The sequence below is a fragment of the Ursus americanus genome, chromosome 21, assembly GCF_024610735.1.
Source record: "Ursus americanus isolate L20-20 chromosome 21, mUrsAme1.1.p, whole genome shotgun sequence".
NCBI classification, from domain to species: domain Eukaryota; kingdom Metazoa; phylum Chordata; class Mammalia; order Carnivora; family Ursidae; genus Ursus; species Ursus americanus.
Genome location: NC_142147.1, coordinates 392,685 through 412,757, shown reverse-complemented (window position 1 = coordinate 412,757; position 20,073 = coordinate 392,685). Strand labels below are relative to the sequence as shown.

At 54.4% G+C, this 20,073-nt stretch overlaps 1 long non-coding RNA gene across 1 annotated transcript; it reads left to right on the top strand.

Annotated features, from left to right (window-relative positions):
• Positions 1-6,598: 6,598 nt before the first annotated feature.
• Positions 6,599-10,234, top strand: LOC148108200 (uncharacterized). Its single transcript, XR_015720839.1, has 3 exons — positions 6,599-6,840; positions 7,244-7,390; positions 7,685-10,234. It is a non-coding gene; the product is annotated as an uncharacterized LOC148108200 (long non-coding RNA).
• The last annotated feature ends 9,839 nt before the right edge of the window (positions 10,235-20,073 follow it).

Genomic DNA, 20,073 nt, shown 5'->3' with positions numbered 1-20,073 from the left:
GATGGGAGGGTGTGTCAGCTGTGTCCTGACCCTGCCACCAAGTCATGGATGACCAGGTCCCAGTTTCAGTGGCAGAAAGCCTCAGACCGTTCTGGGTTCCATTCAGGGGTGAAGCCAAGGGAATTGGTCAGTTAGGATCCCAGCGGGGCCACAAGGCACAAAGAGTCAGCTGAGACGAATGGGAGGGAGTCTGTGCACAGCACCAGGACAGCAGTGGTAGGCCCAGGAAGCAGCTCTGGGCCAGGGCAGGGCAAGGGGCCTGAGGGGCCGGCAGTGCAGGAAGGCTCCCTGTTTGGAGCCGTTGCCTTAGCAAGGATGCAGCCCCTCCCAGAGCATGTGAATAAGAGAGGGAGCCAAGGTGCCAGGCCCCCACCGCTACCCTCCACCCTTTCCCCTCTGCCCTTTCTCCTTGCGCCAGCAGGAAACAGGGAGCAGTCAGGGTGCAGCCTACAGAGGATGTCCTCCTGGACTAGAGGAAAACAGGAGGCTGTGGGCCTGGGGCCTGGCCAGTAGGCAGACTCAGCTGGGCACATGCGGGTGTTGGGGGAGGGGCTGCTGGGAGAGGTGGGGTCAGCACGGGGTCACCAGCTCAGCTGTCATGATATAGTGACTGATACCAGTCAGAGCCTCACCTCTGCCTGGGCCTGAGCTGGCCAGTGAGACTCCATCCTGGGACTTTTGTTGACCTTTGGCTTTTCCTTGCGTTGCTGAGCTGGTGGTGTGGGAGCCAGGAGCAGCTGGTGACCACTCCGCCACCACGTGGGCTGAGACTACCTGGGAAGGAGCTGACACAAAGGAAATGGGCCCGAGAAATCACACTAGGAGTTGCTAGCTCTGCGTCCTGAGCTAAGACTGGCCTGCTAAGGGAACCACAAGTCCCCTCTCTATGTAGACCAGTGGTGGGGGGTTTCCATCACTTGCCACCCAAAGATTCTGGCCCAGAGGGACGGCAAATACTCCCATTTCACAGAGAAGAAAAGCAAGGCTCGGAACAGTTAAGTGACTTGCCCAGGGTCACACAACTGGCCAGTAGCAGAAGCAGGACCTCCCGGCCCCATGCAATTCCAGGATTTATGTCTTTCGCTACAATACCTTCCATCAAGGGTTATGACACATCTGGCTCTGGGCTTCCAGGGAGGGAACTAGGACAGGGCAGCCAGAAATCCTGCCAGCTGTCATGGAGACCTGCGAGCCGCACTCTCGTTCATAACAGAACAGGACTTGGGTTTTCTCAGCAATCAGAACCAGAAAGTGTGGACCAAGGATGCCACGGCAGGAGCCACCCTGGGATTGGCTCACTTCAGAAATTCTCTCCCCTCCCCCCCCCAGTTTCTGGAGTGGCCCCCTTGTCAGAGGATGGATTTGGGATTTGCAGACAGCGAATGTGCTTTCAGCGGTCGGCTCACTGGTCCACAGTCAGACTGGACACCTGGCTGCTGCTCCCAATAGCTGTGTGACCTTGGACAAGTCGCCTCCTTGTCTGCCACCTGCGAGTGTGACAGCTTTAAGTCATGGCCCTAATTCCTTGGCAACCTCCTTCTCCTAGAACCTGGGAAGGCTTAGGGTCCTATGTGACCCTCTAAGGCTTGGTCTTGAAAATGCCACTGTCCTGCCTCCTTACTGAAGACACTGGCTCTTGGGACCCAGCAGCCACGCTGTAAAGAAGCCGAAGCAGTCCCTGCAGCCGAGGCCCCAGCTGGCGGGCCGCGTGCGTGTGACCCCACGAGAGGGGCTCCCGCAGCCTGGCAGACCCTGACTGCACCCTCAGGAGAGGGCCTGAGCCAGTCCCGCCAGCTGGTCCTCCCCTGTCTTCCTGACCCACAGAGGTGGTGTGAACTCGTCCATGTGTGCTGTTGCTCTAAAGCCACCAAGTTTGGGGATATTTGTTACGCAGCAGAACACGGATACACACTCTTCAGAGGGCTCTTGTGAGGACGGAATGGGTGGTGCCCATGGCCTGGCACAAAATACTGGTTGGGTAAATGAATATCAGTTTTGCAAAGGAGCATGGCTTTTCTTTCTTGTTCTGAAGGAGGATTGTGCCAAAGCTCCATCTCTTCGATTTTAAACTTGCCCCTGCCCTGCTGGCCATCTGCCTCCCCCCGAGAGCCCAGGCTGGGCCTCCCAGGCAAGGACTCTGGGTCAGTGTCACCCCACCCCCAGGATCTGCCCCCACACTCTCAGAGTCAGCCGCCCGCTGGGGGGGGAGTAGGAACAGGGGCAGCTGGGCATCAAGGCTGTTCTTTCTTCCGCGGCGGAGGGGAAGCGCAGGCAGGCGGCTGTGACTAAGTACTTGTAATTGGTGCGGGGGCGGAAGCCGGGCTGTCAGACGTGAGCAGCGGCCCTCGGCACAGGGGGGCCGTGGGCGAGACCGGCTTCCTTGTTCCCCATCCCTCGCCCCCCCTCCCTCTGCCACTGCACTGCTGTCTGCTCCTGAGCAAGGGACACCCGGAACCCTTCCTCCCATCAAGGTCTCCAGCGGCTGCAGAGCCTCGTGAACGAGTACGCCAACGTCCCGGGTCCTCACCAAGCCTGACTCAAGCCTCACTGCGCTGAATTCCCACACCCCCCCCCCCCGAGGCTGGCCTCTTGGGAGCACCATTTCCCACGAGGGGAACAAGCTCAGAGAAATGAAGCCACTTGGCCTAGTAAGCGCAGCTGGCGGGGAGTGCAGACTGGGGGGGCGTGTCCAGAGTGGGGCCCTGCAGCCCAGTTCTAAGCACTCAGAGCCAGAGCCAGAGCCACCAGGGCTCGGATGGGTACGTGTGTGCGCGTCTGCACGGGGCGGGGGGGCGTCTTTGTCCTCAGCTCCTTTATGGAAGCCACTTTCTGACCGGTCCGTCCCACTTGGGCAGGCCACTCACAGCCTCCTTTTCTTTCTCTCTCCTGAAGCTACGCAGAGCTGGCCAGACCCAGCTGTGTGGGCTGATGGCCGTGGTCGTGTCAGCCCTGGCACCCTGCTCGCAGCAGACACTCAGTGTTGACCAGAACATTCCTGAGAACAGGAGGTGTGCAAACACTAGACTAGAGAAACTTTCTCCAGCCCGGGCGGGGAGGGACAGAGCAGCCATGCAATGTACCTGGGAGGCAGGGGATGGGCAGAAAGGGCCCACAGGGGTCAGGGTGGGGCCTCCTGTGGCCAGAACGGGGGACACGGGCCAGAGGCAATGTCACTCAGTGCTCCGTTTGGACCAAGCTGGATGGGGACCCCTTGAGCATGGCAGGCATGAGATGAGGGGCAGGGCCTTGTGGGGTCAGACACTCCCAAATGCTGAGGGGGGCTCGGGCATGGCCCTGGGGGGGGCACATTTCTCACTCATTCATCCAGTGCTTGCTGAGGACCCAGCACAGCTCATGCCCAGCACCCATCTGCAAGATGGGGGTGGTGGTCCTCACTCAGAGGGGGCCTGAGGTCAGCCGTGCTGGTGGTCCCAAGGTGGCCACTCCCCCTGCCCCCCAGGGAAGTGGGAATTCGACTGCCCTGCCGCTGGCTTCTTCCAGGTGCTCGCAGGCTCTCCTGGCCACAAGGGGCTGAAAAGCCCCCCCTGCTGAATTCCCAGCTGTGTGCTGGGCCTGGCGCCCATGGCCGACCTCGGATGCCTGTCTGGGCCTCACTTGGGACCGGCTTCACAGACGGTGACTGGCCAGTGGCTCATGGTGACACCCGAGGTGGGAGCACCCAGGAGGCAACAGCATTAGTTTGGATAGCAGAGCCCGCTGCTGGCCCTGAGCCCCAAACCCACTAATGTAGCAGCTGGCGGCGTGCTGGGGCCACAGACAAAGGGAAGGAAATAGGACAGCGCCTGCCAGGAGAGAAGCAGCACGCTCCGAGGGGCCCTAGAATGCTGCCCTGAGGACCCAGGCTCCGCCCTCGGGTCCTCCACCTGGTAGCGCAGCATTTATTGAACGCCTGCTGTGTGCCAACCCCTAGAGCATAGCAGGTTAGCGTGTACGCAGCTGACACGGGCAGGCCAGCCTGCTGATGTGCCCTGGGTGGCTGAACCAGGTCAGGAGCCGCCTGAGCTCCTTCTAGCCTTGTCGCCGTGACCGCAGCCCTGCCTCCAAACCTGCTGCCTCCTCTGTCATGCCTACCGAGGGGGGGTCTGGGCCATGGGACACAGATCCTAGGGGTCAGCCGAGGCTCATCCTCCCCTCTTGCATGGTAAAAAGGCCTGAGTTTTCAGCAGGGCACATGGTGGTCCTGATAAAGACTACATTTCTCTTGGTGCTAGCTGTGGCCATCTGACTACAAGTTAGCTGGTAGTGTGAGGGTGAGTGGTTTGTGTTTCAGGGCGTGAATCTCCTGCCCCTTTCCTTCCTGTTGCTTGGATTGAGACGCAATGACTGGGAGTCAGCAGCCCTCTTGCACCGCAGATGAACTTGGAAGTAGAAACCATGCAGCGTAGATCAAGAAGATAGAAGGGCCCAGGTCCTGGACATGGTCCTGCAATGACCACCTGTGAATTTCTTGAAGGTGAGAGGGATACAAACTTTAATTATCCATACAACAGGGTCTAAAACACTTAGCACTTGCATCAGATAAGTTTCTGGAAAGTGTCTGCTATCATTGCCATGGGGGTTGTTGTAGGGAAAACCTCAGAAGCGGGCTCAGCCTTGGTGACCCAGGAAGGCCTCCCTGAGGAGGTGGGATGCAGGTGGAGACCTGACAAGTGGGAACAGGTGAGTCACTTCTAGGGCAGACAGTGACTTCTCAGAGCCTCTAGCTGGGAGTGTTGTCTCTTGTGTAGGACCATCAGAAGCTTCCTCTTGGCTCCTGAGTTCTCCGTGAATTCTTTGCTTGGTGGTCAGACCCTGCCTCAGGTGCACCGGGCATGTCTTCAGGTATGCCCCGCCCCACTGTCTTGTCTTCCTCTGCTCCTGGGTCTTGGACCTCATTACTGAACATAAACATTTTTTCTTCTTCTAACAAAGGCAATTTGTGCTCTTTGTAGAAAAATTAGAAAACCCAAGTAAGCAAAAATAATTTAAAAAATCACCAGCTCAGGGGCACCTGGGTGGCGCAGTCGTTAAGCGTCTGCCTTCGGCTCAGGGCGTGATCCCGGCGTTCTGGGATCGAACCCCACATCAGACTCCTCCGCTAGGGGCCTGCTTCTTCCTCTCCCACTCCCCCTGCTTGTGTTCCCTCTCTCACTGGCTCTCTCTCTCTCTCTAATAAATAAATAAAATCTTAAAAAAAAAAAAATCACCAGCTCATCCACGCACATGGCAGCTGTGTGAACACCTTGATGCATTCCCGCCCAGAGTTGTCCCTGAATATTCACACACTTATTTTGTAACAGAGGAAAACCGTCGTTGGCGTGAGTGCTGGGGGAGGACTGCCCAGCCACACGCTTCATGCTCCCTGGTGCCCTCGGTTCCTCAGCCGCTAGAGAGGAGGCGCTGGGACCCCCCCGTGCTGCACACGGTTTCCATAAGTTGCTGGAGGATGGAGTGTGTGGGGAACAACGGGGCCTTTAGCCGAGGGATGGGGAGAACTGGGGAGGGCTCCCGGGGGCTCCCCAAGAAGAAGGGAAGGAGAGGACAGGCCAGCCACAGAGGCTGGCTGGACACGGCACAGGGACCCCAGCTCGCCCCTACTTTTCCCAGCCTTGGGAACTGTGGGGTCTTCCCACGTCAGCATCACTCTGATGGCCCGAAACATCTCTCCTAGGTAAGCCCATCCTCCATCACGGGAGTCCTCTACCCCGTATCGGAGGCTGCGATTGGTCATCACGAGCGACCCTGGAGCAAAGACGCGGAGTGAGCCCGCCAACCTCCTCTCCCAGATGCTTCCGCACGACCCCGCGGCCCCCGCCGGCGGTGGACAGGTGGATCGTCCTCCCTCCGCTCGCGGGTGTCGTGCACACGGCAGCGAAGCCTCACAGAGGTCCGTGCTCAACGCTGGAGCAGGCACAGCGGAGGGAGTCTGCGGCCCGAGCCACGTGCGGCGAGTGACTCAGGCACGACGCGCTCTCGCTCGGCTCCCGCGGAGGCCCCGCCCGTGGGCAGCAAGCGCGCGCCTGCGCAGTGAGGGCCGGCCTCGGGGGGCAAGGGGCAGAACGCCAGCTCGCTCAAGCCGCGGGCTCCGGGAGGGGCCGGGGCCCCTGGAGGCCGCGTGGCGCCGCGGTCGGGGTGGCGTGGCCGGCGGGGCCTGCGGCTCTGGCCCCTGGATGCCCCGCGTGCTGCGCACCGGCAGAGCGGACGCTGCGAGCGGCTCCGTGGACGGCTCCCGGCACACGGCGGGCGCTGAGCGGGACGGTGAGATGGCCAGCCGGCCGGCGCGGACCCCCGGCCTTCCACGCGCTCGCTGCCGCCCCCCCCCCCCCCCCCCCCCGCCTCGGGAAGCGCTGCCGTCCCGTCGTTCCAACTGAGAGCAAGGAGGCGCTGGGCCGGACCTGCCCGGGTCGGCTCGCAGCCGACACCCCTCGGCTCACCCCTGAGGGCCGGTCAGCGTGCCTTCAGAAGGTGAAGCGGGGAGGCCGGGAGGCACCGGGGGGGGGGGGGGCTCGCTGGCAGCGGCCCGGGTCTCTCCGGCGGACCGAGCCTCAGAGACAGGGCCTCCCGCACGCAGCGCGCCGTCTCTACTGCCGGGCCGGCGCTGACGGGCCACCTGGACGCGGCCGGCAGCCGCATCGCGCACACCTGCGAGCAAGCCCGCGGGGCAGCGGGCGGCGGACGCAGCTCAGCAGCCGGTAAGGGGCCCGCGCAGCCCCGAGTCGTGGGAGAGCCGGCGTGCGGCCTCGGGGCAGTTACACCAAGGACCTGCGCGACCCTGAGGAAGACCGGGCAGGAAGGCCGACAGGAGGGCGTGACGCGTTCACGCGAAGTGCGGGGAAGGAGGTATGCGGGCTGGGAGCACGAGCCGTGTCCTGTTCTGGGCAGTGGTGTGTATTTGCGTGCGGAGGTCACGTCTAAGGGAGCGAGGTGCCTCTCCCCGACGGCCGCGGCCTGGGGCGGGGGACCCGGCCGACGCGCCCCACCGCGCCCCGCCCCGCCCCGCCGAGGCCCTCTCGGCCAGGTCGTTGCACCGCAGAGCCCGGCCCGCAGAGCCCGAACAGGAGTCGAGGCCCAAACCCTCCCCTGGGAACCTGGGGAGAGCCGGCGGTGGGTGCTTCTGGGGACTTTCCTTCCAGGATACCCTCCCCGCTCATGCTCCGTGACAGCGCGTGGGGGCAGCGGGGCCAGTCCTGGGCTCAGAAAGGGTCCCCTTTCTCCACATCCTCAAAATGCTCCTTATTTCTAGTTTATTTCTGGTGCTGACCATCCGACCAGGTGCGAGCCGGTACCTCACTGGTTTGATTGGCGGCTCCTTGTTGTCTGCTGACGTTGAGCACCTCTTCCCGCGCCTGTCGGGTCTCCGTGGATCTTCTCTGGAGGAATTTCTATTCAGGTCCTTTGTCCATTTTTAAATTGCATTGTTTGTTGTCTTGCCGTTCAGTCGTGTGAGTACTTTATATATTTTGTACATTACCCCTCATCAGATAGATGGTTTGCAAATATGTTCCCCCTTCTGTAGGTTGTTGTTTTAATTTTGTTAATTGTTTCTTCGCTGTGCAGGAGGTGTTTAGCTGCATGTGGTCCCACTGTTTATGTTTGCTTTTATTGCCGGGGCTTTTGATGTCAGATCCAAAAAATTGTTGCCAAGATTGATGTCAAGGAGATTTTCTCCTCTGTTTTCTTCTAGGAATTCTTTGGTGTCAGCTCTTACATTCAAGTATTTAATCCATTTTGAGTTAATTTTTGTGTGCAGCGTGACATGTGGACCAGTTTCATTCTCCTGTGCGTAGCTGTGCAGCGTTCCCAAGACCATTTATGGAAGAGACTGCCCTGTCCCCATTGCGCCCCCTTGTCAAACACTAGTTGCCTGTATCTACACGGGTTTATTGCTGGGCTCTTCGTTCTGTTGCACCCACCTGTGTGTCTTCATGCCCATACCACACAGGTTGATGACTAGCGCTGTGTTTGTAGCACAGTTTGAACTCAGGACGTGTGCTTCTTCCAGCTTTCTTCTCCTTAGGGGTTGCTGTGGCTATTCAGGACCTTTCCCGGTTCCTTATGAATTTTATTTATTTTTTAAAAGATTTTATTAATTTGACAAAGAGGGGGACAGCGAGAGAGGGAACACAAGCAGTGGGAGTGGGAGAGGGAGAAGCAGGCTCCCTGCAGAGCAGGGAGCCCGATGTAGGACTCGATCCTGGGACCCTGATATCATGACCTGAGCCGAAGGTAGACACCCAACCAATTGAGCTGCCCAGGGTACCCCTCCATATGAATTTTAGGATTGCTTTTTCTGTGTTTGTGAAAAATGTCATTGGGGTTTGATAGGAACGCACTGAATCTGTAGATGGCTTGGGTAGGATGGACATTTGAACAATATTACTTCTTCTAAACAATGAACGTGGAATGTATTTCCATTTCTTCATGTCTTCTATTACTTTCATCAACATCTCATAGTTTTCAGTGATAGCACAGCACCCAGCGATGTCACCCCTAGTTCCCAGAACTTGTCAATGAGGATATTACATTACCTACAACAAAGAGATCCAGGTGGGCCCAATCAAATCATTCAAGCCCTTAGAAAACACAGCTGGAGGTGGGGGGAATTGAGTGAGACTCGAAGCATGAGGAGGAATCCACACGTGGTTCCTGGCTTGAACGTGAAGGGGAAAGGTGACAAGGTGGCTTTCAGGAGTGGAAGGCTCCTGGCCAATAGCCAGCAAAGAAATGGGACCTCACCCAACAGCCATGGGGAGCTGAACTTTGCAAATAACCTGACTGCCCCTGGAAGTCGGTTCTTCCCTAGGCCCCTGATTTTTCATCTGTCAAACCAGGAGTAGGACCTATTTCCAGAGTGGTGACAGAATAAAGTGCTATTTTCAGCCTCTACAGGTGTGGTCATTTTGATGGCAGCTGTAGAAAAGGAATACGTGTACCTTTACAATCATCTTGATTTTTTTTAAGTAGGCTCCACACCAAGCACAGAGCTTCACGCAGGGCTTGAACTCACAGCCTTAAGATGAAGTCCTGAGCTGAGATTGAGGGTCCGTCACTTAGCTGACTGAGCCACTCAGGGAACCCACAATCATTCTGATTTTCAATTCCTATGAATTTATTACTTCTTCAAAACAAAAAAATCAAACACAAAAATCAAAATTAAAGAAGAAATCCCTGTTGAGGGCTGTTAGGGCCCCACGGGCTGCCACTCTGGGACCCAGCCTAGCGCTGACACCGCCATTCACTAGCTGGGACCACTTGGGCAAATCACTCAGCCTGCTCCATGGTGACTTCATGCTCTGGCGGGAGCGAGCCAGCCTCCGGCGGCCTTGCAGGTTGTGCAAACATTAGGGAGATGATGGGGCATAACAATTACAGCAGGGCCCAGGATCCGTTGGCTGCAGAAAAAGGTAAAATCACATGAGGTCTGGCCAGTAGCATCTGGGAATGAATAACAACTCGTCACATGATATCTTCAGCCCTTAGGGCCCCTGAACTTTCTGCCATTGGGTTATGGGAGGTTCTGGTTCCTTCCAGGAACTCTGCACCCACCATAGCCTGGGGGGGGGGGCATCTTCCACTCCCCAGAACCAGAGCCCAGCCAGCCAGATGGGGGGGCTTTCAGTGGCAGTAAGCCAAACACACACTGGCTTAAGGGGGCAGGGCAATTTTATAATTAATGTACTAATTTAATATTGATTAAAACGTAGCTGGGCCAGTTTTAGATCAGTGTTTGCTCTAACGTTTGGAAGAGGCTGTTCCATTGTCCCTGGCTTCCATTGTTGTGGTTGAGAAGTCTGCTGTCAGCCGAACTGTTCCTTCACAAACATACGTCTCTGGATCTGTGGGTCTGCGTGTTTCATTTCCCAGGGACCTGAGAATTATGATGGATTAGCTCTTCGAAATCTTGCCTTTCTTCTATCATTATCTTCTTCTGGAACGCCTGTTAAGAAGATTTTTGTTTATTTGTTTGAGAGAGCAAGAGAGAGCATGAGTGAGGAGGAGAGGCAGAGGTGGAGAGAGAAGCAGGCTCCCCACTGAGCAGGGAGCCCGACGTGGGGCTCAAACCCAGGACCCTGGGATCCTGACCTGAGCCGACAGCAGACGCTTCACCGACTGAGCCTCCCAGGTGCCCTAGCCTTTAATTTTCTTAAATTCTTTGTAGTTTAGATCTCCTTTTGATGTCCATAGCTACTGCTCATAAGAACCCATATTATTTATTTCTCACATGTGAGGGTCTTGGAGGGGCTCACCCACATACATCCATCATGGGCACTTAGGTTGCTTCCATACTGTCGTTATTGTGAATAGTGCTGCTGTGGATGTAGATGTACAAATATGTCTTTGAGACCCTGCTTTAAAGCGTTTTGGGTTTATACCCAGAAGTGGAATTTCTGGTTCATGTGGTAGTTCTATTTTTAATTTTTTGAGGAACTTCCATATAGTTTTTCAGAGCAGCTGCATCATTTTATGTTCTTGCCAACGGTGCACAGGGTTCCAATTTCTCCATACCCTTACCAACATTTGTTGTTTTCTGCTTTCTTGATAGTAGCCATCCTAATGAGTGTGAGGTGGTGTCTTATTGTGGTTGTGATATGCATTTCCCTGATGATTACTGATATTGAATATCTTTTCATGTGCTTATTGGCCATTTGTATGTTTTATTTGGAGAAATGTCTATTCAGGTCCTTTGCCCATTTTTGAATCAGGTTGCTTTGGGTTTTTTTTTTAAGTTTTTTTGTTGTCGAGTTTTAGGGGTTCTTTATATATGCTGGATATCGATCTCTTATCAAATATGTGATTTGCCAACATTTTCTCCTCTTCTGGGGTTGCCTTTTTTACCCTGTTGTCAGTGTCTTTGATGCACAACATTTTTTAATTGTCATGAGTCTAGTTTTTCTATTTTTTCTTTTTTTGCCTGTGTCTGTGGTGTCATATCCAGAAATCATTGCCAAATCTAATGTTGTGAAGCTTGCCCGATGTTTTTTCCTAAGAGTTTGATAGTCGTAGGTTTTATATTTACATCTTAGATCCACTTTGAGTTAATCTTTGTATATGGTAGTTGGAAAGGATCCAATTTCATTCTCTCGCATGTCACCGTTCAATTTTCTCGGCACCGTTTGTTGAAAAGACTGTCCTTTCCCCCATTGAATGGTCTTGGCACCTTCGACAAAAGTCAGTTGGCCACATGTGTGAGGATTTATTTCTGGGTTCTCAATTCTATGCCCTTGGTCTATGTGTCTGTCTTTATAAGTAAGTTGTTAAGTCAAGAGGTGTTAGTTTTTTTCTCCTTTCTCAAGATTGTTTTGGCTGTTTGGATTTGGCAGATTCCATAAGAATTTTAGGATGAATTTTTCTATTCGGAAAAAAAAAAAAAAAGTCCTGGGGCACTTAGGTGGCGCAGTTGGTAAGCGTCTGCCTTCAGCTCAGGACGTGATCCCAGCGTTCTGGGATCGACCCCACATCAGGCTTCTCTGCTAGGAGCCTGCTTCTTCCTCTCCCACTCCCCCTGCTTGTGTTCCCTCTCTCGCTGGCTGTTTCTCTCTGTCAAATTAATAAATAAAATCTTAAAAAAAAAAAAAAGTCCTTGGAATCTCGGTAGGGATTGCCCTGAATCTGTGATCACTTTGGGTAGGGCGGTGCTCACACTGAACAAGTCTTGCAATCCATGAACGTGGGATGTGTTTCCTTTGATTTATGTCTTTAAAAAAAATTTTTCAGCAATGGTTTGCCGTCTCCATTGTACAACTCTTTTACCACCTTGGTTAAGTGAATTCCTAAGTATTGTTTATGCTATTGTAAATAAAATTATTTTTGTAATTTCCCTTCAGATTTTCCTCGTTACTGCATAGAATCACAACTGATTTCCGGCATTGATGTTGTATCCTGCTACTTGGCTGAATTCATTTATTCGTTCTAACAGCCAGAAATACATTTTCTCATCTTCGACTTGCCAGATCCAAGGGTTAAATTTTACCCCGTGTCCTCAATTACTGTGAGGTGGAGTGCAGCGAATCCATTCTCCTGCTTGTCAAAATGCTTTCCTCATCTGTCTCCAGCTTCCTGACCTCCCTTGACTCGGCCCTGGTATTCTGGCTTTCTGCCTCTATCTCTTTGCCTACGTCTCCTCTGCTCACTTCTCTGGTATTGGTGTCTGACTCTTTGGCTTTCTGGCACCGTGCCCTTGGCAACACCTGTGCTGTGATGACTTCCACATCTGGGATGAGAACAGCCCCTCTCATGTTGCTGCCTGGCCCTTTGCTAAGTGCTGTCTGTACATACTATCTCATTTAGTCCATTCCTCAAACTCTGGGAAGAGTATGTTCTTGGCACTATTTTCAAAAGAGGAAACTGACTCAGTAAGGTTAAAGTTCTTGTCCAGGCCCTCACAGCTTGTAAACGCTAAAGCTGAGGTTTGAACCCAGGCCTGGGTGACTCACAAGCTGTTTTTACAGTCACTCTGGTTTGCTGCCTCTGCGCTGCAGCTCAGAGGGCCGCGTTTCCCCGTGTGCCCCTCCGACCGCTAATGGATGCATGTGGGTAGGCACTTCAGGCTGATCGCGCAATCTGGTCTGTAACACAGTGGTACACTATTTTGCGTTTTGCCTTATACCCAGTCTTCAAAATTGTGAATATTCTTGTCTCTTGCTGTCTTTTGCTGCACGCTCTCTCTTATTCCTGAGGCCACCTAGAGTGCTGCCCAGCTCTGTCTGCACCTCCACCATTGCCAAGTCACCGCTGGCCCCTCAGTCGTCTCCCACTGCTGGTCTCTCCTCAGACTCCAGGCATGCGCTCCAGTCTCCACGGATCCAGTAGACGTGCAGAGGTGCACACATGGGCACACCCGCAGACACACCCATGCTCACCCACCTGCACATACGCAGCTCACATGTCACCTACTTGGGGACTGTCCAGTTGACTTGAGTCTTTTTTTCCCCAAATACTAGTCATGGCCTGTTTCACTAATTTTATGATCCACCCCTGGGTCTCAAACCACAATTTGTAAAAGAAGAGGCTGTCTTAAGATATCCAGGGCTATCACAGGGAGGCTTGTAACTGTGAACGGGTTGTGAGCATGCCTGTTGCGAGGGCATGGCCTGACGACCGAGGCCCAGCCCCAGCATGAGCTGCGTTCAGCGGTGCCAAAGAACAGGGTTCAGGGCGAGGCCTATCTCTGCGTTGACCGGGAAGGACCTCAGCGACCCCGCATCACTGAGGCCAGCGAGTGTAACCTGATCCCACTGTCTGCTAACGAAGGGAAGGCTGTGCCCGGAGACCCTGCAGGCACGCTCTGGAATCCGGCACAAGGGCGGCCTGGGCTTTACCTCCTGTATTGTCTGCATATTTTAACTACCCACGTGTTGATTTTATAATTAAAACGGAAGGGGAAGGAAATGCTCCGTCCGCGGCTCTGCCGCCCCCTAGTGGAGCAGCGAAGCCCAACGCTGGTCCGTCCCCCGCAGGGAAGGCTGGCGGACACGACGAGCGTCCAGCTCTGGGACCCCTCCGTCCCGTGGTCAGCGAGGCTGGGTCTCGGCCCGCCGGGCCTCGGTGCTCTGCCAGGACAGCGCCCGGGGCGCAGCAGCACGGGGGTCCACTCGCTGGGCCCGCAGGGGCAGCGACTGCGTGGTACCCGGCGTGCTGGGGCCCCCGCCTGCCTCCTCCTGACTCGCGCACAGCGCCGGGGAGGCTTGGAGCCCCCACCGTCATGACCAGCAGCATCCTCGCGTGTCCCTCCGACGTCTGCTTCCATGGCCACTTCTCCGACCCTGACCCCCCTACCTCCTTCTTATGAAAACCCCCTGATAACATGGGGCCTCCCTAGACAAGCCGGGATCCCCGCTCATCTCAAAATCCTTAATCACAGCTGCAAAGTTCCTTTTGCCGTGTGAGCTATCAAATCCACTGGCATTCGGATGTGGACATCGTGAGGCCACCACTCCCCCAGCCCCAGAGAGGAGAGGGGAGAGGGGCTGGGGATGGGCTTGTCTGCAGGAGTAGGGTCAGAAGCACCCCAAGAACCAGGGGGTGCCCACGGCAAGGATGCAGTGGGTTCCTGAGCAGAGGTAGAAAGTGGGGCTCACCTGGGAGGGTGGGGCCTCTCCCTCCCAAGTTTGCTGACTTCCTTTTCAGAGTAGAAGCTTTCCTTTCATCACCTGGGGAGGGAAGGAGCCCAGTGATGCCCCAGTGTGTGGGGAGCCCCTGCAGTGCTGTCCTGGCTGGGGCGGGCCGGGGTCCCAGGCTCCTTCCAAGCCTTTCCGCAGTGCTGTCAGCTTCCATCTGCAGACAGGGAGGCTGTGGCTGGAGAGAAGGCTAGCTCCATGCTTCTTTGTGCCTACCCACCAGGACTCTGGGAAGCCCCAGAAAAGGGGAATAACCTGCTAGGGCCTCACTCCAAAATTCCGTGCTGTGGTTTGGTTAATATCTGAACAAGCCATGACTTGCCAGGGACACCAGCTGGGCACCTACAATGCAGGGAGGCCTTGGGTGGAAGACAGAAGCTTGGTCTGAGACAGGAGCTTCACCGGGTGTGGGACCCAGCTGTGCCACCCCGTGAGGTCTCGGGCAACAGCCCCTTCAGGCAGGTGCTGTTAGTCTCAGCATTTCAGAAGTAGAGATCGAGGCAGAAAGCAGGACACTGTTACCCTGATCCTTGAGGCCACCCCGGGAAAGCCAGGCAGCAGGCAGGGAGAGAACCGCCCAGGTAGAGGAAATAGCATGTGCCAAGGTCCTGAGGCAGGGGGAGGAAGTCTATTCAAGGACCTAAGAACATGCCAGTGGGGGTGGTGGCCCTGGGATGAGGGCCATCCCGCTCGAGTCTGTGGTGGGGTCTGAATTACAAGGGACATGGGACAGTGCCCCCAGAGGGCAAGAGGGTCTCTGCTGCCCAGGCCAAGAAGGAGAAGTAGGGCTTTATTTAAAAAAAGGCTCAGGGCACCAGGCTTGCTTAGTCAGTAGAGCGTCTGACTCTTGAACTCAGGGTCGTGAGTTCAAGCCCCATGTTGGGTGTGGAGCCTACTTCAAAAAAAACTGTTTACACTCAACATGGAACACATCCCAAACACAAGACAATGTAATGGAGCCTATCAAAAGTATTTCAGGAGATTTATTGAGATGGACCACCAGGGGAGTGATCAGTCAGAAGACCCTGATGAAAGGGGTGGGGTGACCCGTAGTTTTATGTGATGACCCCGCAAACTTCTCATCATAGCGGTTGGGTGTTTGGGAATGTGAACAGTGCCCCTCGGGCATCTGTGTGTCTGGGGTTCCTAAGCAGCCTTCACCATTGGTCCCACCTCTGTATCCCCACACCCTCTGTAACCCCAGGGAGGAGGACAGAACCCCAGGCACCCACTGCAAAAGTCTGAGCCCCCCACTCAATCCTCCTGGCTGCCTGGCTGCCCATCCCTGGAAAACTTGGCTTACATACCAGGCTGGCCCAGGAAAGCCCCAGCTGGAAACTTCTGGGCTCGAAGGTTGGGTAGCTGGGATTGGGCTGGATTTGGGGTCAGACGATGGAGAGGGTGTGCAGGGGGTCCCCACACCCCTCCCCTTGCCTCCTGGGTACAGACTCTGCTCTAGAGGGGGGAAGGGACAGACCCCACTGGGTGAAATGAGAATGTTGCAATTTCTTAAGGATGACTCACTACATAGTCCCCCTGGATCCCCTTCTAAGCAAGGACAAGCTGTGGTCATTTCAGCAATGGTTGGGTATGATTGATCGCATGGCACCACTTTCCCATGACAGCAACACTCCTGATTGGCCGCTGGTGACAGCCAGCACTGCTGCATGGGAGGCGGGCTCAGGGGTCCACTTCCCTTGGTGGTCTCAACAGAAGAGGGTGGCCGTGTGTGCGCTGTGCTAAAACCACGATTTTTAATTTTTTTTTAGAGAGAGAGAGAGAAAGAGCGAGTGAGTGAGCGGGTCGGGGGGAAAGGGCAGAGGGAGAGAGAATCTTAAGTAGTCTCCATGCCCAGCATGGAGCCCGACGTGGGGCTGGATCTCATGACCTTGAGATCATGACCCGAGCCGAAATCAGGAGTCAGATGCTTAACTGACTGAGCCACCTGGCACCCCTAAAACCATGATTTTTATATAATTTTTAGAATGTGGTTGTTGTAAATAGCGAGGAGGCAATATCCCCACAAAGAAAGCAGTTTTGGGGCACCTGGTTGCCTCAGGTGGTAGAGCATGTGACTCTTGATCTTGAGGTTGTGAGTTCAAGCCCCATGTTGGGATAGAGTTCAATCAGTGAATCAACAAACAGCTTTAAAAAATTAAAAACAAATCAGCTTAGCAAGCTGTGCTGGGGACGTTGGCCTGTGGCCGTCACCGTCGCGTGTTAGGTGCTCCCCCGGGCTCTGTCAGGCACCGCAACGCCACGTGTCTTCTGTCCTTCCTGCGGGCAGTGCTGTGTGCGTGGACAACACCTGGGAGGGTTTTGCATGGCAGCATGAAGCGAGTTTCCACGTTTGCTTAAGAACGTATAGAACACCTGTGTTTGTTTTTGTTTTTGTTTTTTAAGCATTCTCCTCCAGGCAGACGCTGGTGTGTCCACTCTTGCTGTTAAAATATGATAGCTGTTTCCAGAGGGAATGCAGAAAACCACGACCCCCTTCCACGTGCATGCTGCTTTTCCCTTCCCCTGGGGCTGGTGGGTGACGTGGTTTGACCAGCAGGACGGGGCAGGACGTGAGGCTGTGAGGTTCCAGCGAGTTCGGCCGCTGGCCTGTGGGAGCCTGCACTGTCCTGCTGGAAGGAGGCCCCGCCTAGGCCTTGGTCACCAGCCACCCAGCCAAGCCCCAGGAGGCGGCCACGGAAATGGCCCAGCTGACGCCACGGGCGCAGAGGGAGCGCTGGGCTGGGCCCCGCTGGTGCTGAGGGGCCCAGAGCTTCGGGGTGGCCTGTTGTGTGACAAACTGTTGCCGCGAGTCTGGTAGACGGCACCTCGTAGCCCCTGTGTGTATATGGTGTAAGATCCTCGGGGTAAGTTTCCCACCTGGGGCTGCTCCTCCGGTGGGAAGTGCAGCTTTGATTTCAATTAGCTTCCAGGTTGTTGTCAATCATTTTGTTGGAAGGACGACGTTGTAGTTTAATTTGCTTTTCCCTCATTCTGCGTGAGGTTGAGCATTTTACCCAGATGTTCAAGGGTTTTTTTCCTGTCATCTTTGTTTCATGTCCTTTCTCCATTTTTCTATTGGACTGCTCCTTTTTTAAAGTGATTCTAGGGGCGCCTGGGGGGCTCAGTCATTAAGCTTCTGCCTTCGGCTCAGGACGTGATCCCAGGGTCCTGGGATCAAGCCCCACATCAGGCTCCTCCGCTGGGAGCCTGTTTCTTCCTCTCCCACTCCCCCTGCTTGTGTTCCCTCTCTCGCTGGCTGTCTCTACCTCTGTCACATAAATAAATAAAATCTTTAAAAAAAAGTGATTCTAGGGACACGGCTCAGTGGGTTCGGCGTCTGCCTTCGGCTCAGGTCATGATCCCGGGGTCCTGGGATAGAGTCCCGCATCGGGCTCCCTGCTCAGCCGGGAGTCTGCTTCTTCCTCTGCCTCTGCCTGCTGCTCTCCCTGCTTGTTCTCTCTCTCTCTCTCAAATAAATAAAATATTTTTTAAAATTTCATTCATTTATTTATAGTATTTATTTATATTATTTATTTCTAATATAAATATTTTATTTATATTATATTAATTTATTTTCCTAGGTTGTCACTGGTCTTTTATATTCCTGAATGGTGTTTGGCCATGTAATATTTTGTTCAATGTAGGAAAATCTATCGATGTTTTTCTCTAATGGTTCCTAGACAGTTAATCTGTGTGTTTAGTACTTTCTGATTTCATTTCCATTATACGAGTCATTGATCTACTCAGTGTTTGTAGAATATGGGGTAGAAATTCCAACCTGATCTTTTCTCAGATGGCTACATTGTTGTCTTAATACAACTTATTAGAAGCCCACTGGTATGATGGGCTTCATTATGAAGTGTGGGGTCCGTTTCCTGTTCTCTTCCCTCACTTTTGGACATTTGATGGGTAAAAAGCAGCCCCGATTTTCTCACTGATATGCTGCACGTGATAAAGTAGGTGGCCAAAGCTGCTAGCAATCCGTCTACCAATATTTCTGGGACATATACTTTGTGCCTGGTCTAGATATGCAATTACGTTGAGAAAAATACTGCTCCTGCCTTTAGGAGTGTTGTTAGAGAGTGGGGGTGAGGTCACAGTAACAGGAGTTTGAGGGAACATATGGTAAAGCAAGGAAGACTGCCTGGAGGTGGGGGCATCTAACTGAGGCTGGGCAGATGAGGTTAAGTTGGAGTTAACCAAGCCAGGAGGTGGGGAGAGAGTCCTGGGGAACTGGCGGGCTCCACTCTGGCTGTATTGAGGGGTGCCTGACGGGGAAGAGCCGGAAATTGGCCTCTTACACTCAGAAGGTGGGTTCACTCTCTGGCCCCAGTGCCCAAGGTGGCACGAAATCTGGTCATCCCCGAGGCGTGCCTTCCTGGGGGCTGCAGCTGAGTTGGAAGTGCTGTCATTAGCTTGCCCTGCATAAGACTGACCGGCCAGCCCAGCTGCCAGCTCGCTACCCCACAGCAAAGAGCCCCATCTCCCCCTCGCCCACCCAGCCCCAGGCGTCCCTCTCCAGTCTGGAGTCTGACCCTGGTGCTCTTGGGCTCTGTGAGAATGACCAGGAGGACGCATGGGAGCGCCTGTCCCCACGCCTGCCCACGCTGCCAAAGCCTCTCCCCCCTGAGCAGTCCCCACCCAGGCTCCTCCAAGCCCCTCCTCACCATAGGCCTCAACTTTGGCCTGTAAAGACTTGAACGAACACTGACACCCTTTCTAACAGCTCCGGCCACATCCCCAGGACGGCCCTAGACCCTCTTATGCTGCCTGCCTGAGAAAACTCAAGACTGCTCATTTCTGGGAACATCTGTGTCCCAGCCCCCGTGGGGGTGGTAAGTGCCTGGGAGCAAACCCAGGTGGTCTCACAGGGACCAAGCCGGGGGAGGGGTAGAGCAAGGAGCCCGATGCAGGACTCGATCCCAGGACCCTGGGATCATGACCTGAGCTGAAGGCAGTCGCTTCACTGACTGAGCCGCCTGGGTGCCCCTGCCCCTGTTTTTAAATGTGGTAATTTTTAATAACATATTTCAGTCACACACTTAACATAAAACATGGAGCATCTAACAGCTTTAGGCCAACAAGTAGGGGGAGTGCGTCTGAATCGCAGTGTTTCAGTTTCCGTGTTCTCTGGTTTCCAGCACTGCCCTAAGGAGTGAAACTGTTAGAACAGCTTGTTTCTTTACCAAAGCAGATACCAGTTGGAGCTCTTAGATCAGAGAACACTCAAACCAGAAGAAATGTCATCTTCCTCTCCTCTGGGCCTTTTGAGAAATTAGAGCTACATTATAAATGATTCACGGCTCCTGGTCACCAACTTCTCCGTGTCACAGTCTTGAGAAGCACACAAGGTTCCCTAACACTGGCAGTGGGTGAGAGAGTGGACCTGGGGGCACTTTTATCAGGCGTGGGGACCTTGAGCCGCAGCTCAGACTTTTCTCACCCTCATTTGCCCTGCTTTTTGCCAACTACTATGGCAAATGCGTTTTGGGGGCCTTTCCTGCTTTTTGTAAATTTCTACTTCCCTGACTGCTGAGCCCCGCTCACCCCTCCCTGCCTCTCATTCTCCCTGTTCAATGCCGTCGTCGTCACTCTGCACAAGCCCACGGAGGTCGGCACGCCCGCCCCCGCCCTGTTCTTTTCCCTGGTCAGTAGTTGCAGCTGATGAAAACCCACCGTGCGCTCTCTCACTGGTGTCTGTCTGTGTTTATCATGGAAATGTGCTTGGATGGCAGTCTCTGCCATCTGCCTCTGTTTACTCAGGATTTAATCCAGCTGTTTTCACTTTAAGTGGGACTGGAGGCAGGAAATGCAGCCGGCATACATTCTCATGTTTCTGGAACTGCCCCTCCTTCAGGAACAAAGCAAGGAAAAGCCCAGCCCTCATGCTGGGCAGTTAGGAAGCTGCCCACCTCCCCCTCACTTAAAAAGGAATAGGGAGGCCAGCAAGTGTGTC